This window comes from Aulonocara sp. 'chitande type north' Nkhata Bay, linkage group LG12 (assembly GCF_057382095.1).
Source record: "Aulonocara sp. 'chitande type north' Nkhata Bay isolate Kocher_YH1m ecotype deep benthic linkage group LG12, A_spYH_male_GT1.1, whole genome shotgun sequence".
NCBI lineage: Eukaryota > Metazoa > Chordata > Actinopteri > Cichliformes > Cichlidae > Aulonocara > Aulonocara sp. 'chitande type north' Nkhata Bay.
In genome coordinates, this window is record NC_141355.1 from 5357531 (window position 1) to 5379162 (window position 21632).

Consider the following 21632-nt stretch of genomic DNA (forward strand, 5'->3'; position numbering starts at 1 on the left):
ATTCTGGACATTGTTTTCACTTCATCACTTAAATCACTGCTGCTGTTATTGTGTATATATTTATTTATACTTCTTGTGTATTTTGTTCATACATTCTTATATAGTTCTATATTGTGTATTTTGTTGTACAGTTATTTTATTTTCAATTTAATTTATATATTTTATCTTATTCTTTCCCAGTGTGTTGTACAGTTATTTCATTTTTAACCTTAATTTATATTTTATTCCTTCCTAGTTAAATTTACCCTTTTTAATTTTTCATATTTATTTCCTATCTTATTCATAGCCTTTTCCTTTTTTGTTTTCTTTAGGTCACGAGCAGTTGTCAAAGCATTTCACTACATATCGTACTGTGTATGACTGTGTACGTGACAAATAAAAATTTGAATTTGAATTTGAATTTGGTCCATGTGAATCTGAAGAAGAAACACTCAGTGCATCATGGGAATCCCTTAGCAGCCTACACCTATTGCAGCATAACTAAGGGAGGATTCAGGGTCACCTGATCCAGCTCTAACTATATGCTTCAGAAAGGAAAGTTTTAAGACTAATCTTAAAATAGAGATAGTGTCTGTCTCCCAAATCCAAACTGGAAGCTGGTTCCATGGAAGAGGGGCCTGAAAACTGAAGAACTCTCCCTCCCATTCTACTTTTAAATACTCTAGGAACAAAAAGTAAGCTTGCAATGCGAGAGGGAAGTGTTCTAATGGGGTGATTCGGTACTATAAGGTCATTAAGATAAGATGGGGCCTTATTATTTAAGACCTTGTATGCAAAAAGCAGGATTTTGAATTCAATTCTGGATTTAACAGGGAGTCAATGGAGGGAAGCCAATATCGGAGAAATTTGCTCTCTCTTTCTAGTCCCTGCCAGTACTCTTGCTGCAGCATTTTGGATTAACTGAAGGCTTGTCAGGGAGTTTTAGGACATCCTGATAATAATGAATTACAGTCGTCCAGCCTAGAAGTAATAAATGCATGAACTATGTAACCCACCTAAAATTGCATCATGAAATTAACTGCAGTTCCCAAAGAATGTCAGTAGGTGGCACTCTGAGATTGTGTAGTGCTTGTGAACTTGAATCGTTATCGCGAAGGAGAACAACGTTAAGGCTACAAATGCTGGTCGGAGCAACTCACCAGGAATTTTTCCCTATTTCTTGTAAAAAAAAATGGATTTTACTCTTCCGCTTGTTGGGAAATGCGGACATTTTTGGTTGATGCCGATGTACCTCTTTTATGATCCCTGTTCATTTCCGGTGAGTTGACTCACTACGTTAGCATAGCAAGCTAATCGTTAGTTAAGTGTAGTGTAAATTCTATGTGTTTTTTAAGTGCTGTATTATCTTTGATACTCTAAGCCAATCGGAGATGTTTTTTTCTGAAAGCTAGGAAGTAAGTTTTATTTCCTGTAAGGAGATGATAATCAATCAATGATAATCAATGATATAAGTGACCATTTACCAGTCTTTGCATCTTATAATTGCCATTATAAAATTAACAGAAATGAACACAAGATTATTTACAAAAGAATTCGAACAGAGAAGACATTTAACTGTCTTAAAAATTAACTTTTAAAGCAAGAAACTTCTTCATGTTCATGTTTATGAACACGAAGAAGTTAATAAACCTTATGAAGCATTTTTAAGAACACATTAAACACACATTAGTAACACATTACTTGGTAAAAAACTGCCAGGTGATTGAAATCAACAGGAAACACAACTATGCAGGAAGACCATGGATGACTAAAGGACTGCAAAATGCCAGGAAAAAAAGAACACCCTATATCTTATATATATATATATAATATTTTATTAAAAGGTTAGAACACAATAAAGAAAACACAAAAGGTATATGGAATGTCATAAACAGTACAATCAAAAATGAATCAAGGAACAATGATTACCCTGGGTACTTTATAGAAGGGACAAAAAGCATTAACAAAATGAAAGAGAAAGCAAATGGTTTTAATGAATTCTTCGTAAATATGGGGCCAAAACTGGCAGAGGAAATAAAGGCCGATGGAATAGAAAGGAACACTGGTGAAAATATTGAAAGGAATAGAAGCTCAGTGTTTCTAAGAGCAGTGGAAGAGAATGAAATATATGACATCGTTAGAGGACTTAAGAACAAAACCAGTACAGATTGGAATGACATTGATGTTGTAACAGTAAGAGAGTTGCTGATTATTTATGGTATTGGAAAACCGTTAAAATACGTTTTCAACTTGTCTTTTCAAAAAGGTTTTTTTCCTGAAAAAATGAAAGTTGTTCAAGTTATTCCAATTTACAAAACAGGTAAAAAGCATCACTTTGCAAATTATAGACCAGTGACTATTTATAAAAAGTTTATAAAAATTTATAAAAAGATTTGACAGTTTTGTGGACAAATGTGAATTGCCTACATAATAAGAAGTACACACTTGGAGTTTTTTTAAATTAAAAAAACTGTTCAATACCAGGGCTGCCACGATTAGTCGACTAGTCACGATTACATCGACTATCAAAATCGTCGAAGACTAATTTAATAGTCGACGCGTCGTTTGAAGCTTTGTAAGATCCCAAAAGACACAGGAATAAGTAGTAGGATTTAAGAGTGTAATAACGGACTGAAACAGAAGATTCCAAAAATGGCAGCAGCTAGTTAGTTTTAATATTACTCTTATTATTCTTTCTGGGTCACAAAATAAATGTTTAACATATTTCAGGAGAGAATGTAGCTGTGTAAACTTCAAATATGTGCTCAGTTTATCAAGACACCACATATTTTCAAAAGCGCCCCGACATTTTCGGAGACGTCTGTTACCCACTAGCTCGATAGCTAGCCGGGGTTCAAGGCTCGCTAGAGCCGGTGGGAACACCAGACTCCTGGCAAACCATTTTCAAACCCACCGCCGTCTTTCGCTACTCAGGTTAAACATGATATATAAGTCACTTAGATAACTTAAAAATGTTATTGTTTGGCTTTTTTCAGTATTTTATTTGTTCCTGAGTAAATTGGTTTGGCTGAGATTAAAGTTATAGTTTTTACACAGCTGAATAAACATCAAGCAGACAGCTGATCATCAGAAGTGTGAGATGCTTGAGAATTTACTCCGGTGCCCTGTTATATTTTAGATAGCAAGGAGCAGACGGCTGAGTTTATTAAACTTCACCGAAACAATCTGCAAATTTAATTAAAATTTAATAAACTATCATCTTGTCTTTATTTTTTAGTTAGCACATACACTTAAAGCTGTAAGCTAATGATAGTTATATTAGAGCAGATGCATGCTGGTGCAGTAAGCTCTGTGTTGCATGATCTGATTAGTGGACTAATCGCAAAAATAATCGGTGACTAGTCGACTATCAAAATAAACGTTTGTGGCAGCCCTATTCGATACTGTCAGTCATGAAATTCTAATAAAAAAAAATGGAAAGTATGGGTTTAGGGGAGTGGTTTTGGAGTGATAAAAAGCTATGTAGTGAATATGCAACAATATGTACAAATAAATGAGTAGGAATCTAAATTGATGGATGTTGCTTGTGACATACCTCAAAGATCAGTATTAGGTCCAAAAGAATTCATGGATTCTTTATTGTCATTCGCATCACATGTTTACATGAGGTGTAACGAAAATTACGTGCACGTGGTCCCGGAGCGAAAGAAACAGAGTAACGAAGAAACAGAATAAAAAGAAAACAGAATAACAAGTAATAAGTATTTCAAATAAATTAAGTGCAGCAACCTGAGTATTATAAATGCAAGTATTAAAATAATACAAATAAAATAAATAGAGTGCAACAACCTGAGTACCAGTATGGAGTATAGATATAGAAATGTAGGTATAAATACTTTAGCAGCAAATGGCATGATGTCTAGCATTGATAAAGTGACGATGTCAGTAGTGATTAGGTGCTACAATAACAGTTCTTGTCCATTATTGACTGAGAAGTCTCACAGTTTCTGGAATGAAGCTGTTTCTCTGTCTGGTGGTTTTGCATTTAATGCTCCTGAGCCTCCTGCCTGGGGGGCAGAAGGTTTATTATGTATAAAAATTATATTTGCCAAGTATCGAAGATTCTAAAGTTTGTAATATTTGCAGATGACACAAATATATTTTGTTCAGGTGTGGAATTGCCACAGGTTTTGGAGGTGATCACACAGGGATTAAAGATATTAAAGAAGTGGTTTGATATAAATAAATTATCATTAAATCTAGATAAAAGCAAATTTATGTTATTTGGAAACCATAAGAAAAATATCGAAGTAGAAATATGTGTTGACAATGTATATTTAGAAAGAGTAAATGAAATAAAATTTCTTGGTGTGATCATTGACCACCATCATTGTTAGGGGGAAATTGGAAAGGAGGCATTGCCGTTCTGGGGAAAACAAAGCAAATCTTGGATCAGAAAGCACTTCACATATTATACTGTGCTTCACTACTACCATATATGAGCTATTGTGTAGAGGTCTGGGGAAACACATGCAGAAGTAATACACAAACAATAACTATAATGCAGAAAAGGGCCATTAGAATAATAAATAATGCAGGGTACAGGGAACATACAAATGCACTCTTTATCAAAATGCATGAAATTCCAAGACTTGGTGAAGTTTGAAACAACGCAAATAATATATAAAACAAGAAATAAAATGCTTCCAAAAGACATCTGTAAATTGTTTATAGAAAGAGAAGGGGGGTATAACTTAAGAGGAAAATGGAATTTAAAAATACAAAGTCCTAGAACGACAAAGTATGTCTATCTCAATAGCGGGAGTTAAATTACGGAACAGTCAGAACAGAACAAATAAAAGAAAGTAACAACATAAACTAGGGCTGGGCGATATGGCCTAAAATTCATATCGCGATATAATTTGAAGCATGTGCAGTAACGATATATATCGCGATATATTCTTTTCTTCTGTATAACGTATTTTCCGCACTATAAGGCACTTAAAATCCTTTAATTTTTTCAAAAATCGAGAGTGTGCCTTATGTATGAATTCTGGTTGTGCTTACGGACCTCGAACCGATTTTGGCGTGCAGAAATCTGTTAAAAAATGTTTTAGTACAACTTTGTTAAGCCGCACTGCTTGATGGATTGTCAGAGCATTACAGCTGCCGTAGTGAGGAGCCTCGCGGAGTAATCTGGGTCCAAAACTCCGTCTGCTTCAGGTCCCAAAGTCAAACGAACACTGAGAGTTAAAAACGGTCTAAATTCTTTCATCTTTAATAAAATTATCAGCGTTGCTGCTTTATCAGGTGTAACAATTAAGTTTAACATCCATGCGTCCATGAAAACAGAAGTTATTACATTTAACGGAGTTAGAAGTTAACAGGAAGTTAGCTCGCTAGTTTACACCTAAACATGACATACCATGTTCTGACTGAGAGATTTTTGAAACTAATTCAAATGTACAGCTCTGCTACCACTTCCAACATAAATGAAAACAGGAAACTAAACAGCAGTGGCGTTTGTAGGGTTACTGAAGTTGGACTACCTGGTATATAATGTTGTGCTACGTGATTGCTAGCGACACAGCTATTTAAGCATAACATTAGCACAGTGAAGGATGAAGGATGAACGCCAACTTTTTTTTATCACTCATTAAAACTTAACGTGAGGGATTCTGGTGGTCAGGGACAAATGCAATCGCATAGCAGGATGCTATACACGGGCCAAACTTCAGTCAGGAGAACAACTAAGATTATTCATCCACAATACGAGGTTAGTTATTAATATACTGCAACAACATGAGAATAGAACAGCTGCGAGAGAATTCAACATTAATGAATCAATGTTACGGAAGTGGAGGAAGCGCAGTTTTTGGCTTTCCCCATATTTCAAAAGTGCTTCATCTCTTTGCTATGACTGTCGCCCAGCATAATTTGCAGATGATAATGGTTGTAGCCGCTGCGATGCTTTCAACCAAAACAGGCGCAGTTTGATGACATCATCAACATGCGCCATCGCGATAGAGTGATATAGTCAAAATCTCTATCGTTGGCCAAAATTATATCGTTTATCGTTTATATCACCCACCCCTAACATAAACCAGTTTAAAATAAAATATAAAAAACAAATCTTAAACAAATATAAGAATGAAGAAAACGGGGTAAACCCAGGACCGTAATTGAAGTGATGTTTTGGTTTGTTTGTTTCATTATTTGTGAATCTAATTTACATATTCTGTCTTTATTTATATGAAAGAAATGATATTGTCATTTTTTTGTTTGTTTTGCTGTTGTTTCATTTGTTTGTTTGTTTAATTTAAGACTAAAAGAAAATTAAATGAATGAGATGTAAAATTTGAGGGGGTAGGGGCAAATAAGTGTATACTTCTGCCTACTCCTTTTCAAACAAAAGAATTGAATGATATTATGTAATGATGGTGAATGTACATGTTTGAAATAAAAATGAACTGAAGTGAAATAAATATGACCAGTCTTTGAATAAATAGTACTGCGACCACGTTTTGTACTTCTCTCGTGCATCGATGAGGTGCATTCTCACAATTCAGTAAGCGCTGGATTATTGTTACTGCTGTTCACAAAAGAGGAGATGTGAGTTAATTTTGTGTGATAAGTGCCTATGGAAACCGTTTTAAGGTTCTTTAATTCTGTTATTATCGATTGCATTAAGTTGTCATTTACGAAAATGAGAGGTGTATGGTCACTAGTGTTGATTAAGTTGTTTTATAATATTAATGCAAAATGTGTTCACTGCCCTGTGCAGGTTGGTCTTTTTGTTGGAGTGTGAAATTGTGCGAGTGAGACCAGTAAATTCACCTGCAGCGAGCCAGGATTCAGGATCCCAGCTGCGATGGAGGAAGGTTTGCAGCCTACTTAGAAGTGACAGACGCGTTACTTCCTGACAGATAAGCTTATGAGATCTCAAAACAATACACTGCCTGGGTAGTACTACTAACATTAACACTATCCACACACACTTCACACACCTGAACAGAAAAGACTGAAAAGAACTCTGAACTGAGTACACAGGCTGACAAACATGGACTATTGGAATTTTCTCATTGTGAATTGTTGAATGACTATTTATGGTTTTGTTTAAATAAATGTTAACTGTTCTTTTAGCTGTGTGTCACGTGCTCCTTAGTCGATTTCTAGAGAACATAAACCCAAGATCCTAACTTCCTCTACGTTCTGTAGTGGTAAAGTATCATGTGTTACAACTAGGTTTTTAGCGTCACGTTGAGACAGGATATTCCTCATTTCAGAGATATTGCACAAATGGAAGAAAGCAGTCCTACATATTTGTTTAATATGTGCATTGAAGGACATATCCTGGTCAAAAATTACTCCAAAATTACTTTCCTGCAACCAGGAAAGAAATTACTAGCCAGGGAGACGTGGCTAGTCGTTGCTCCATTATTTATTCCAATTCAAGCTCATGCAGTCTTTTGTTACTTTATAGTAGTACAACTGTGTATTTACTTTTTCCAAAAATAGCTCACATTATGATGATGATGATGAAGCTTTATTTGTCACTTGCAGTTGCCTGCAGCAAAATTGGACCCCTTCTGACCATACATACATTACACAAACATCACATTGGGGAGACAGGTCAGAACAGGGAGCTTACAGAAAAACAGTGAAATGTACAACACAATAGGGGAGTGGAGGAGGAAAAAAGAGAACTCTACTCAGACTGAGCTCCTGGTAGGGGATCAGTATGAGAACAGAAAACAAAAATTCCTCAGCACAAAAAGCACATGAATCTTCACACTGTAACACCATGAAAACACATGACAAGCAACAGGGATGGGTAAATGGGGTGAGAGGTTGCCAGTGTAGACAGCAGCATGATTCCACGCTGGCCCGGTCAATCGCCGTCTGCATCGGGTGGGTGCAACCATTGGAGGCGTTTGGAGGGGGGAGAGTGTACATCTGCGTCAGTGTACGTGTGTGTGTCCTGTTCAACTTGAGAGAGAGTGTCCTTTTACCTGGTTAAGCAAAGTCAACAGTCCTGATCCGACGCAGGTGTCCTTGAAGGATACGATCAGAGAGAATTTCTTGTTCAGGAGCCAAATGAGTGAAGGAGATGATTGTTTGGGTTAATGTGAACAACTGCATGCAATTTCACAGTTGGTCTAATGTCCATCACTGGTCACTTGATCTGTCAATTTCCCATTGCAGAGCCGTGAGCTTCTCTAAGATCTTATCCATATTGCGTTCAATAAACGCAGTGTGAGTACTCAGAGATTGCCCATCGTCAATCACGTCGGCCAGCCTTGTGGGACCGCTTTCTTTGTTTTCGATAAGCCAGGTTCAAGCCAGCTCCGATCAGCCAGAACTCTGTTATCATGGTTCCGAATGGGTAGATCTCGTTCAACGTCCTCTATTGAGAGTGTCGCCAGACACACGACGCAACCGACCATCAAGTATCCGGCAGCAAGGGGCTCTGCAGGACAATCAGGCTCTCCCGAGCCCAGGCTTCTCATCAAAAATAGGGTGTCAATTTCGTTAAGGGACCAGTTGATCAAATTCATAATTCTTTAGGTCTTAGAGAACAAGACTGAGAGACTCTCTGAGGGTTAGAAAGTTACACGAGAATACACAAGGACATGAGAAGCCAAGCAGGAAAGATAAGGGAAGGGAGAGGGAAAAGATGCAACTGCTTCCGTCAAGAGCGAGATAGGATTTCACATATTCTCAATACGTGTTCCGTTATCAGATAGACAAAGAGAATGAACATATTCCACTGTCATAGACAAAGCCGATTTTCTTATGAAACTCGCTTCAAAATGAATGCTAAAAAGATAATCCATGAATTTCGAAAGATTCCGAAAGAATGGTGTAATCACTACCATCTTGATATGTACACTGAATTTAAGTAAATACTTTATGGCAGAAAACAAACAACTAAAACAACACACTATAAAGGTGGAGCCGATCAGTAACATTACAGAACGTTGAATTTACTAGACTAAACAATGTTTCTGTGCTTTCAGTTTCTGACCTTAATAACTAATCTATGCAATATATCGGGTGTGACTGCTTTTATTTTCTATTTCTGGTACAATACTAGCCTGCAAGCAGGAAAGAAATGATAAGGCAGGGAGTACATGTAACATTATGAGAAAACAGTGCTGAGCATGCTTCCAACTACTAACAACAGGCCAAACCATGGTCTCACACTGCCACCTACTGGTACAAAAATGGAGCATCAGCTACAAATATCCCAGACTAGTTACCAGGTCTATAGTTAAAACTAGTTAATTTAGAGGATTTTCAAAAGAAAATATCACTTACATTTAAAGTAAAATAGCTGAAATATAAGTTAATTCACATAAGTGTGATTAGACGTTAGTGGCTATCACACACACACATTCATACTGTTGCTCTTTGATTAGATAACTCTATGGCTGCTGTCAATATACAGGCGAAGCTTACGGGTTATGCAGCCAACTTTGTAAGTTGGAACATTAAGTCTATGAATCACCCTGTTAAGCACAAAAAGGTGCTTACACAACTGAAAAAATCTGCTATGTCTTTTCCACAGGGGACTCACCTTTGTATAGCAGACCGATATAGATTGAAGACTGGTTGGGTTGGCCAAATAGTCCATTCCAACTTTAACTCTAAGACAGAGGGGTGGCCATCCTTATGGGTAAAAACGTCCCATTTCCTGTATCAACCATTTTATCTGATCCTATGGGTCCTTATTATGGGTCCGTATTACTGTGGTTGGCCAACATTATGGACTTTATGGACAACTTTATGAACTGATTTAAGCCAACATTTACGCCCCCAAATGGGATGATGAAACCTTAATTGTCTATTAATTCTCGTGAATTCTGGATATGACAACACACAATCTCATTTTAGCCGGAGGTACAAGCTGTGTGCTCTCTAACCTAGAAAGAAGCTCTAATAAGGATACTCATCCAGGGCATGCTCCGACTATATTCCTGTCCACAAAATGTTCTATTGGATAAATTCATTTGTCACTGATAAATGTCCTCTTCCACTTATTGAAACTTGCAATTATCAATCTATTGTTATTTCAGATCATACCCCCCTATTGATGAGATGGGGGTTGGATGCCTCACTGCCCTCCGCCTCTGGCAGTGGCCCTTTCTACTAAGGAGGCAAGAGTTCTGCATGTCCTGGTGACCCTCCACCTGTTTCACAGGTGGGTGCAGCCTGATCTATCTAGTGAAAGTCTAGACAGACCAGACCAGCTCAACCACACAGACACTTCCTACCCGATTTGAGGACAAAAGCAGAGTATGCAATATGTGGGACAAACAAACACACACACACACAAATGGCAAATGTGAGATCATGGGAATCTAAGCAGCTTGAACCGAAAGTGACTAAAAATTGTCAAGGCTGAGCAGAACTCAAGCGCAGACTACGAATCACAATAAACATTTTTTTTATTTACATGACACAGAGTGCACTATATACAAGTGGGGAGAAGGGGTCCAGCGAATCCAGAGGTCCATGGAGGGTGGGGGGCTCCACAGGCTCACTGCAACTGCCACACTCACGAACAGGGTCTCAAGGCGGGGCACGGAAAATCTATATACAAGGACAAAATGTTAAATGCCAAGCAAAGCACAAAGAGAAATCAAAATATTTCCAAAGCTAGAATTGCACTAACGAATGTTACACAGTAGTCCAGCGACAAAGGGCTCCAAGCAACTGCCTTCAGAAGTGGCTGGTAAACAGGATGATGAACCTCAGGTGAGAAATTGCTTGCAGGTGTGAGGACAGCAACCAGGAGCCCATGATTAGGTCCACCCAGGCATCGCGTTGTGAGCAGGGAAGCAAGAAAGAAAGTGAGAGAAACAAAAACAAATACATATACATGTAGCGTAACTGGACCATGACAGTAATATTTCAGTTTGATCAACCATCTCAACAAGTTCAGTTACTTTCTTTCAAGCTGCTTACACTACATTGACTTATGTTTTTACACAATCTCAGAAGAGGAGAGCCACTGAGGGAACGCCTTCCGCCCTCCGACGCCTCCACCGTGACCTCCACTTCTGAGAGGAATTGCCCACAGATCAAGCATGGAGTGTGCCTGAATGGACATACAGAACTCCAAGGTTCGGCCCAGTGTTGAGGGTTTTCCCAAAGGAGAGGGCCCGGCGGGCGGTGCCTCACAGCCCTCTGCCTCTGGGAGTGGCCCCTTTCTACTAAGGAGGCAAGAGGTGGCCAGGAGTCTGTCAGCGAGTTCTGCATGTCCTGGTGACCCTCCACCTGTTTCACAGGTGGGTGCAGCCTGATCTATCTAGTGAAAGTCTAGACAGACCAGACCAGCTCAACCACACAGACACTTCCTACCTGATTTGAGGACAAAAGCAGAGTATGCAATATGTGGGACAAACACACACACACACACACACACACACACACACACACACACACACACTCACTCACTCACTCACACACAGATCAGTTGAAAGGGACAGAAGAAATGGCAAAAGTGAGAATATCTCACACACACACACAACAGAGGGGGAAGAGATAGAGAAATTGGCAAATGTGAGATCATGCTAAGCAGCTTGAACTGAAAGTGACTGGAAATGTTTACGTTTGATCAGCCACCCATCCATTCTCTGCTGTGTTTCTTTTCCAGTGTCACAGGGCAGCTCGAGCCTATCCCAGCTATCTTAGGGCGAGAAGCAGGGTGCACCCTCGACAGGTCACCAGTCTGTTACAGGGCTAACACATAGACGCAGAAAACCATTCGCACCTATCGCCAATTTACACTCTTCGATTACCTATTGCCACTAACTGCAGGTCGTTGGACTGTGGCAGGAAGCAGGAAGCCGGAGTACAAGGAAAGAACCCACGCAAACACAGGAAGAACATGCAAACTCCACACATAGCGACGGTAGAGCTGAACTCAAGACCTTCTTCCTGTGCGGTAACGGTGCTAACCACTGTGCCGCCCGCGTGTGAGCAACCGTCTCCCAGAAATTTAAAAAAGTTCAGTCACTTTCTTTCAAGCTGCTTACACTACATTAACTTTTGTTTTTACACAATCTCAGAAGAGGAAAGCCACTGAGGGAACGCCTTCCGCCCTCCGACGCCTCCACCGTGACCTCCACTTCTGAGAGGAATTGCCCACAGATCAAGCATGGAGTGTGCCTGAATGGACATACAGAACTCCAAGGTTCGGCCCAGTGTTGAGGGTTTTCCCAAAGGAGAGGGCCCGGCGGGCGGTGCCTCACAGCCCTCTGCCTCTGGGAGTGGCCCCTTTCTACTAAGGAGGCAAGAGGTGGCCAGGAGTCTGTCAGCGAGTTCTGCATGTCCTGGTGACCCTCCACCTGTTTCACAGGTGGGTGCAGCCTGATCTATCTAGTGAAAGTCTAGACAGACCAGACCAGCTCAACCACACAGACAAATCCTACCTGATTTGAGGACAAAAGCAGAGTATGCAATATGTGGGACACACACACACAAATCAGTTGAAAGGGACAGAAGAAATGGCAAAAGTGAGAATATCTCACACACACACAACAGAGGGGGAAGAGATAGAGAAATTGGCAAATGTGAGATCATGCTAAGCAGCTTGAACTGAAAGTGACTGGAAATGTTTACGTTAGATCAGCCACCCATCCATTCTCTTCTGCGTTTCTTTTCCAGTGTCACAGGGCAGCTCGAGCCTATCCCAGCTATCTTAGGGCGAGAAGCAGGGTGCACCCTCGACAGGTCACCAGTCTGTTACAGGGCTAACACATAGACGCAGAAAACCATTCGCACCTATCGCCAATTTACACTCTTCGATTACCTATTGCCACTAACTGCAGGTCGTTGGACTGTGGCAGGAAGCAGGAAGCCGGAGTACAAGGAAAGAACCCACGCAAAAACAGGAAGAACATGCAAACTCCACACAGAGCGACGGTAGAGCTGAACTCAAGACCTTCTTCCTGTGCGGTAACGGTGCTAACCACTGTGCCGCCCGCGTGTGAGCAACCGTCTCCCAGAAATTTAAAAAAGTTCAGTTACTTTCTTTCAAGCTGCTTACACTACATTGACTTTTGTTTTTTACATAATCTCAGAAGAGGAGAGCCACTGAGGGAACGCCTTCCGCCCTCCGACGCCTCCACCGTGACCTCCACTTCTGAGAGGAATTGCCCACAGATCAAGCATGGAGTGTGCCTGAATGGACATACAGAACTCCAAGGTTCGGCCCAGTGTTGAGGGTTTTCCCAAAGGAGAGGGCCCGGCGGGCGGTGCCTCACAGCCCTCTGCCTCTGGGAGTGGCCCCTTTCTACTAAGGAGGCAAGAGGTGGCCAGGAGTCTGTCAGCGAGTTCTGCATGTCCTGGTGACCCTCCACCTGTTTCACAGGTGGGTGCAGCCTGATCTATCTAGTGAAAGTCTAGACAGACCAGACCAGCCCAACCACACAGACACTTCCTACCTGATTTGAGGACAAAAGCAGAGTATGCAATATGTGGGACAAACACACACACACACACACACACACACACACACACACACACACACACACACACACACACACAAATCAGTTGAAAGGGACAGAAGAAATGGCAAAAGTGAGAATATCTCACACACACACAACAGAGGGGGAAGAGATAGAGAAATTGGCAAATGTGAGATCATGCTAAGCAGCTTGAACTGAAAGTGACTGGAAATGTTTACGTTAGATCAGCCACCCATCCATTCTCTGCTGTGTTTCTTTTCCAGTGTCACAGGGCAGCTCGAGCCTATCCCAGCTATCTTAGGGCGAGAAGCAGGGTACACCCTCGACAGGTCACCAGTCTGTTACAGGGCTAACACATAGACGCAGAAAACCATTCGCACCTATCGCCAATTTACACTCTTCGATTACCTATTGCCACTAACTGCAGGTCGTTGGACTGTGGCAGGAAGCCGGACTACAAGGAAAGAACCCACGCAAAAGCAGGAAGAACATGCAAACTCCACACAGAGCGACGGTAGAGCTGAACTCAAGACCTTCTTCCTGTGCGGTAACGGTGCTAACCACTGTGCCGCCCGCGTGTGAGCAACCGTCTCCCAGAAATTTAAACAAGTTCAGTTACTTTCATTTCAAGCTTCTTACACTACATTGACTTTTGTTTTTACACAATCTCAGAAGAGGAGAGCCACTGAGGGAACGCCTTCCGCCCTCCAACGCCTCCACCGTGACCTCCACTTCTGAGAGGAATTGCCCACAGATCAAGCATGGAGTGTGCCTGAATGGACATACAGAACTCCAAGGTTCGGCCCAGTGTTGAGGGTTTTCCCAAAGGAGAGGGCCCGGCGGGCGGTGCCTCACAGCCCTCTGCCTCTGGGAGTGGCCCCTTTCTACTAAGGAGGCAAGAGGTGGCCAGGAGTCTGTCAGCAAGTTCTGCATGTCCTGGTGACCCTCCACCTGTTTCACAGGTGGGTGCAGCCTGATCTATCTAGTGAAAGTCTAGACAGACCAGACCAGCTCAACCACACAGACACTTCCTACCTGATTTGAGGACAAAAGCAGAGTATGCAATATGTGGGACAAACACACACACACACACACACACTCACAGATCAGTTGAAAGGGACAGAAGAAATGGCAAAAGTGAGAATATCTCACACACACACAACAGAGGGGGAAGAGATAGAGAAATTGGCAAATGTGAGATCATGCTAAGCAGCTTGAACTGAAAGTGACTGGAAATGTTTACGTTAGATCAGCCACCCATCCATTCTCTGCTGTGTTTCTTTTCCAGTGTCACAGGGCAGCTCGAGCCTATCCCAGCTATCTTAGGGCGAGAAGCAGGGTGCACCCTCGACAGGTCACCAGTCTGTTACAGGGCTAACACAGATACAGACAACCCTAGACACTTAAGAGCATTTCAGAGTTTCTCCACAAACTAGGATTTTGGAAAGAGGCCGGAGCACGTGGAGTGAACCCCCACAAACACTTTGAGAACATGAGAAATCCATACAGAAAGACCTCAGCCTGATAGTGGAGTTGAACTCAGGACCTTCTTGCTGTGCGGGCAACTATATTAACCACTGTGCCACCGTGTTGCCCTTGTTTGTTCACCCGTCAATGAATTCATTTACTTCATTACTAAGCTTCTTACCTTTACACATGCACCCACACACAGGGGAAAGAGCTAGAGGAAATGGCAAATGTTAGATGATAATCTCTCTCTCACTCACACACACAAGACAAGGGGAGAGAGAAAGAAGAAATGACAAATGTGAGATCATCGCACGCACACACACACACACTCACACACACACACACTCACACACACACACACACACACACACACACTCACACACACACACACACACACACACACTCACAAACACACAAGCACACAAACAGACACACACAGGGGATAGAGATAGAGGAAACGGCAAATGTGAGATCAAGCTAAGCAGGTTGAATCAAAAGTGACTGGACATATTTACGTTTGATCAACGGTCTCCAAAATGTGAGTGAAGTTGGCCCCCCCACCTTCTTCAAATCCAACAAAAGTGGTATCAAACGTTTGTGCTGGTTTGTGCTCCTAAAATTGTTGTTTGTGCCGCTATCATTTTAAAAATATTAATAAAACAACGTCTTGATGCGTGCTTAATCATCCGGGTAAGTAAATTCCAAAAGGTTGATTCTGTTCATCCGGACACTTTCAGTGGGAGAAACGTTTCGTCACTCATCCAAGTGACTTCTTCAGTCTCAGCTGACTGCAGTTTTCCCCAATCTTATAAACAGTACATTTGACCTTTACATTTTCATTAATGTCTTTGAAAACAGAAGCAGCACAAACGACAACTTTAGCAGCACAAACCAGCACAAACATAGCACAACTGATTGACACCAATTTTGTTTGATTCCATTAATATGAGGGGGCTGGTTGACCTCTGATGACCTCTAGAAATTTTTATTAATATCTTTAAAATGATAGCAGCACAAACGAAAATTTTTGCAGCACAAACGCAGCACAAACGTTTGATACCACTTTTGTTGGATTTGAAGAGTGAGTGAAGTTGGCCCCCCCGCTCACGTCTCCAAGACATTTAAATGGATGTGCTGCAGGGATTGTCATAACATAACCTGATTAACATGTTATCTGCTGACTGTTAGGGGTCGACAAGCAAAACGAGCTCCTGGTACAAAATGCCTTACTGTTTCCCATTACCACAAATGATGCAAAGGTTGCTCTCCACAAATGTGGGCATAGTGTGCTATGAGTGCGACATAAAACTGTAGAGATAGAGCTTATGTGAGATGTTTGTGTGATGCTATAACAGAGCCGCAACAAATTTTTTGAAGTGATCAGCAATAGCTGTGAAGCTATTCATTACTGAGTTCATGTTTGGAACTTTGATTTCTGTTTATTTTTCTGTTTGTTTTCAATAAATTGGATGCTCAAAAAATGCTTTTGTCCAATTTCTGCTTGTTGCATGTTGAAGCTCTACTTGGAACCTTGTTAAGATCCAACCATGCAAAATATGACTTTTTTATTTTTTTGTTGCAATTTTTCAAGAGGTCTTAAACTTTTGATCGGGACTGTATCTCTATTCAGACCAGCTTGATTGTGACATCACAGAACAGAACCTCCCTGCAGTCTGTTGTTTTTATTGTGTGTGTGTTTTTTTTTAAATCTGCCATTGCTTTAGATATTTCAACCTTTTTGAAAATTATTTTCTTTTGCAGTTAGGATCCTTATTTGCTTTAAATCCATCACAGTACAGCAAACTAACCTTTTTAAACACAACCGAGTATTTTCCTGCAGCCTTTAAGTAACACAGTCTACCTAAGTTTGATTTGTAGCACGTTTCACACTATGTAAAAAACATAATGTTACCTGTACAGACCCAGTATGTGATTTAAAAACACGAGGACTTACACGTGATCTTTAAATGAGGAGTCCTTACCTTTAAATGTAACGTCTCTTCTTCCTCTCCTGTCTTGTCTTTCTAAACCTTCTTCTTGTCTCAGCTTGATTTCTTGTTTCTTCGTGTCAAACACCGCAGCCGGCGATTTGGCTACCAACGCACTGTGCTACACACTACACACAGTTTGTGTGTGCTGACATTTGTTGAGCTGATAGAAACGCTGCATTTGAAATTATCTGCCAATTAAAAAAAAAAAAAGTCACTCCCTTTATGCGTCTTCCTCTTCGGATAGGTAGATCCCAACGTACCGAAGCCGCAACTTAGGGACACATGCCGTTTTTCCGGTCTTGTGGCAAAAAAAAGAAGAAAAAACCCCAAGTGTCCCACTCTTAACTCCTGACCTTTTCAAATGTCCACAAAGTCCGCATTGACTCTACAACTTCCTTTATCTTCGTTCCCATGGTAACGAAGGGATACACATATTTATAAAGGAGAATGCGCTTCTATCTGATTCTATCTGAAAAACCGTTGAGAAGTGCTGTGGTTTTTAGCCCCACTTATTTGCGCTCTTCCTCTCCTTCATCGGGTGCAGCTTCACCTAGGGATGGATGAACACACACACACACACACACCCACTGCTCCACCCCTCCCCTGATGCTGCTCAGCCACAAACCACACCCCGCCACAGGCACGTGCAGAGGGGGGGCTAGAGGGGCTTGAGCACCCGCCCCTTTCCTGATGGGTGCCCAAAGTGCCCTTTTGTTGAGGCAACTTTTTAAAAAAAAATTATTTTTTTTTTTTATGTGTGTGTGTGTGCGTGCGGAGTCTTGTCTGTGCCCATCAACAATAATATTTAACTATTAATCACAGTTTTGCTAAATAAAAGGATCTGGCTTGCATCAGTCACATGATCACATTTAACCAATGATCGCCCTTGACGGCAGAACGCGCTGGTTACGAGCCGGGAACGAGCTCACAAAGAGCACGCGCATTTGTTGCGGTCCGGAGCTGTAGGAGAAACACAAGTTAACTCAGAGACACAGACTGATGCGACAAACCCAGTAAGTAGGTGCACAGCGTGCACTGTAGTGTATAGCACCCAGGAGTATTAGCTTATTACGTACACGTTGGTAAGTTGTCTTGTGGCAACTGACGAACTGAAACAAACGAGCGTGCTGTGTGTGCAACAGCGTGACAAACATTACCTGTCCTTTTATTAACTGCACAAGCAGTGCTGGTCACAGCTGCTGGCTACCTGTGTAAGGCTGTCATGGATCTGTAGCTCTGTCACCGTTTTAGGGAACATATTTAGTTTTAAAGTAAGTTTCCGGGCTTTTCCTGCCTTTCTGGAGGGATTATATTTCACTAAAAAACGATCTAATATGCATGTCCACATAATAATTATTATAATTATAATATATTAAAAACACACGCTGTATTTTAAAGAACATACATTAAGAAGCAGATTATATTAGATTTATATTTTAAATAAGACAAAAGTTGGATTTTACAGCAGTAAAATGATTGTATCTCTGCAGTTTAAAAATGTAATAAGCTTTGCCCCTGCACAGAGTGGATAGTGAAACAAATGGAATCATCATAAATACATTATTTAATATTTATTACTTCCCCCTCCTCATTGCGTTATTATTGTAGCTCTAGTAATAAATAATAATGTAAGGATTATGGATCAGCACCGTGATGCCCATAGTATATACAGTATATACAGTATTCTGAAGAAGGTCTAAAATGTCACTGTGTGTGCGTGCATGTGTGTGTTTTATTTAGATGGATTTTTTTTTAAAATATTACTCATGATATAACATTGTCCAGACATGCCTGGTAAGGACATGAGGAGGAAACAGCAGGAGCTGTGTGAGGCTACTAAAGGCAGTGCTATAACATTTTTCTGTCATCATTTTATTATAGATTAAGTGCAGGAGTTGTTAGGTGTGGATAATTAGATTATAGTTTATTGCAATAGCAAGTTGTGCCTTCAAAGGAGCTTGCAAAGACTACGATGACCTGGATGATTGAGAACCTTCACAGACAAGTTGTGCCTTGTTCTCACATAGCAAGTGGAGAGTGATATATGAAATGATGGGATGGAAGGAAGAAGAGAAGCAAAGAGTGATTCACAGGCAGAGCCTAATTTATTTCTCATAGTTTTTTGTTGCCTTATGGTTCCAAGCGCTGTCACCAATCTTTGCATTTTGTTATTATCTCATGACACTTGTTTAATCAGCTACCATCTCTCCTATGGACTTTTTAATGTCTACAGTCTCAGATCAACACAGCCCTTCTCTTCCCATATTAGATTCTTGATGAATGTGTGTTGTTGTTATTCAACCTGGTTCAATGTGCCCCTTTTTAACTTTGAGCACCCGCCCCTTTAAACCTCTCTGCACGGCCCTGCCCCGCCACAGTGCTTTTCAGATTTTTAAAATGTAGTTAATGAATTATTCAGTGTGTTTCAAACTAAACTGTTTATAAAACCAACAAAACCCCTAAAAATTAATCTTAACTACGTGTTTTGTCAGTTACTCAAAACATTTTTCTAAATGAGATAATATGTGGTTTGTGGCTCAGCTGCAGGGAGGGCTTTGGCTGGTGGGTTCAGGGTGTGGTGTCAGGGGATGCTGACCCACACGGCTGTTCTGCATCATCTGATCATGTTGGGACTGTGTGCTGCACGGGAAGAAGGTGGCTGGAAAACTGCACAAGCAGAAGAAACCAACGACAAACTGTAAATAAAAGCATCTACGTGCTTGTAACATGCATGCTTTACACCCTAACTGTTTATTAAGCATAACAAGGTTTTAATAAAATAGACATTGATTTCCTTAAACAATTTAGAAGAAAAAATAGCAGTCATCATAAAGCTAACAAAAAAAAACACGGAAAAAATGCCTGAATAGCACAAGTGATTAATGCCATCAAGCTAATGCTAAAGAAGCAGCAGACAATGACAGGTCAACATAAAATAACTAAATCTTAAGGAATGAGTAATAACATAATGTATGATTAACTATATTTCACATTTATGAATGAATTACATTTTTCAGGTTTATTATCATTATGATTCAGACATAATGCAGCTGTAAAGATCACATTTAGTAGCAAATTTCTCATCAATAGAACCCAACACTAATTATATTTGATTTGGAGAGAATTAGAGAGATAGAGAATTATAAAAAGGGAATTAAAAAACACAGCATGGTACATTATTACAAATAAGGCACTCCCACATCAAAAGTAAAACTTGGAAGCTTTGTGTCTCTGTCATTATTTCTTCTGCCATACAGCTACACCGCTGGAGCATGGTACACAGAAGTCGCTTTAAAAAAATACATTTAGTATAGCTCTTCAGGCATAGAAAACATAACTTTACCTTACATCGAGGACAAACAACAAATTTACAATTCCACTTGCTGTACTCAACCAGGAGGTGAGACAGGGACGGATAGAAGGACATCCGTGGACTTCCTCCAATGAACCAAAGGTTATCTGGGCAGGTTTGTAGTGTTTTTAGTGATTTTCACAGCAGTCTTTCCAAGGCCGTGGACTCTCCCATTCCCTCAAACACTGCAAGCAGAATTCAAACGGCTGTCCATTTACTGCTGTGCACACTTTACAGAGGACATTCAAATCTGATCCATTCTCTCTTATCACAATGGATCTGCATTCGGGACACTACAGGGAGACCTCCCTTATGGGGATGCTGCTGACATATTATAAATTGTTATATCTATATTTAGCCTAATGGTAAGGAGAAATATTACTTTTTTCCACCGTCGAGATCCTTTGAGATCAAAGTGGATCAACAGCTTCACCAAATGAAGCACTATAAAAACTGCACAGGAAAAATATCCCTAACTTCACCTGTGATCACACGGTAGTTTTCTGTTGCAAAGGGAACAAAGAGAAAGACTTCACTGAGTGAAAAAGGATGAAGATACAAGCTGGTGATGATCCAGTGCACCTGGTCTCAGGACGTGAAGAAAAAGCCTGATCACCTTCTCCACAAAAACAAGGTGAGCTTAATGTTATGATTGATTTTAGCTTTTCAAGTTATGTATGTTACTTTCATAATAGTCACAGATTATATTGCAAACGCAGTGATTGCTGTTATGTGTATGATGACCAAAACTCTCTAAAAAACTGTTATTTCTTGCTGGCTTTCAATGGAAGATTATACCCATCCATTCAATTGAATTTGTTTTGAAGTCTTTTTCTGCTTTGATTGAGCTTGAAAGTCAAAAACACCACCAACAAAAAACTTTTAAAACTGCTTTTTGTTTCCTTTTTTCCTTTGAAGAAATCCTGAGCAGGAGGAACCAAACAGCTGAGAGCATCTTGACCACAGTGGGGGAAAAGGTGTGCACTGAGGATGATTTTGAAATATTAACTTTGTTGTCACTGCTAAGGAGTTTTGGACACAGGAGTGTGTTTAAAATGTGTGCATCTTCAGTGGTGTTCAGGGAACCTGACATAATAGTTTTTGACATGTTTAAATATTTTGTGAGGTTCATCTCTGTCCTCTGTTGTGTGTGTAGGATATCTTATGGCTGAAGTCCGGCTGACTGTCGCTGGGAAGCTATTGGTGAACGACTCTGCATCTCTATCTGAATATGGGCTCAAACCCTCGTGTGTGGTGCAGATGGTGGTGAAGGTCCACAGAGGCTGACAGAGACCAGCAATATGATACATCCAAAGGACAAAATGCATCATCTTTGCTAACTGGCACTGAACTGTGTCGTCTTTGATCTTTGGTTTTCTTCTACACTTAAACATACAGCTC

General features: G+C 40.6%; 1 long non-coding RNA gene across 1 annotated transcript; it reads right to left on the minus strand.

Moving 5' to 3' along the window:
• Positions 1–10373: 10373 nt before the first annotated feature.
• On the minus strand, positions 10374–17177 carry LOC147316763 (uncharacterized). The gene is made up of 3 exons (XR_015131728.1): positions 16871–17177; positions 10619–10712; positions 10374–10536 (listed from the first exon to the last, which is right to left on the minus strand). It is a non-coding gene; the product is annotated as an uncharacterized LOC147316763 (long non-coding RNA).
• Positions 17178–21632: the final 4455 nt, after the last annotated feature.